Here is a 1,056-nt window from a genome sequence, read left to right as displayed (position 1 = left end):
AGTGCAGTGGCACGATCTTGGCTCACTGCCACCTCTACCTCCTGTTTTCAAGCAATTCCCCTGCCTCAGCCTCCTGAGTAGCTGGGATTACAGGCATGCGCCACCACGCCCTGCTAATTTTTTGTATTTTTAGTAGAGACGGGGTTTCACCATGTTGGCCAGGCTGGTCTCGAACTCCTGACCTCAGGCAATCCGTCCGCCTCGGCCTCCCAAAGTGCTGGGATTACAGACGTGAGCCACCGGGCCTGGCCCCCTTTTCTTTATTTCGAAAGTTAAACTCCCCGGGGTCATAAGATTCCAGTCTCATGACTAAAAGCAGTTCTAATTAGCTGCTCTTTTTCCAAGTCCCTGCCGCAGCCTCATTTGCCCACCTCACACCTCTGCCTCCTTACCTTGACAAGATACCCGCGCTCCTGACATGCTGGAGGCTGGGCATTCTGGAAAGGTCAGAAATGAAAGTACATTCCAAAACATGTTTTATTCCACCTGGGATGTCCAAGAAAGGCTCTGGGCATTTAACAAACTTGTTAGTTTACAAATGCTACATTTATTATCAGAGGCAGACCAAGGCCTCAGACTAAGGAACAGCACATCCCACTGCATTATCACAACCCAGACCAGAGAACTTGGAGCCGAGCAAATTAAAGTCAACATTCAACAATCAAGCCATGGGTAAATGACCTTGAGGCCCTGAACGTGAAACCTATGAGAAGGACAATGAATCTGAGCAGAAGCTCAACCTCATGAAAGTTTGATCTTAAACTGAATCTGTGGGATCATAAGTACTTGGGTGTTCAAGACCAGCCTGGGCAACTCCCGTCTCTACAGAAAAAAAAAAAAAAAAATTGGCCACGTGAGGTGGCTCATGCCTGTAATCCCAGCACTTTAGGAGGCCAAGGCAGGAGGATCACCTGAGGTCAGGAGTTCGAGACCAGCCTGACCAACATGGTGAAACTTCGTCTCTACTAAAAATACAAATTAGCCGGGCATGGTAGCTGCTGCCTGTAATTCCAGCTACTTGAGAGGCTGAGGTGGGAAAATTGCTTGAACCCCAGA

This window comes from Colobus angolensis, unplaced genomic scaffold (assembly GCF_000951035.1).
Source record: "Colobus angolensis palliatus isolate OR3802 unplaced genomic scaffold, Cang.pa_1.0 Scaffold83, whole genome shotgun sequence".
Classification (NCBI taxonomy): domain Eukaryota; kingdom Metazoa; phylum Chordata; class Mammalia; order Primates; family Cercopithecidae; genus Colobus; species Colobus angolensis.
The sequence above is the reverse complement of the archived record's forward strand: the minus strand, read 5'-3'. Positions refer to the sequence as shown.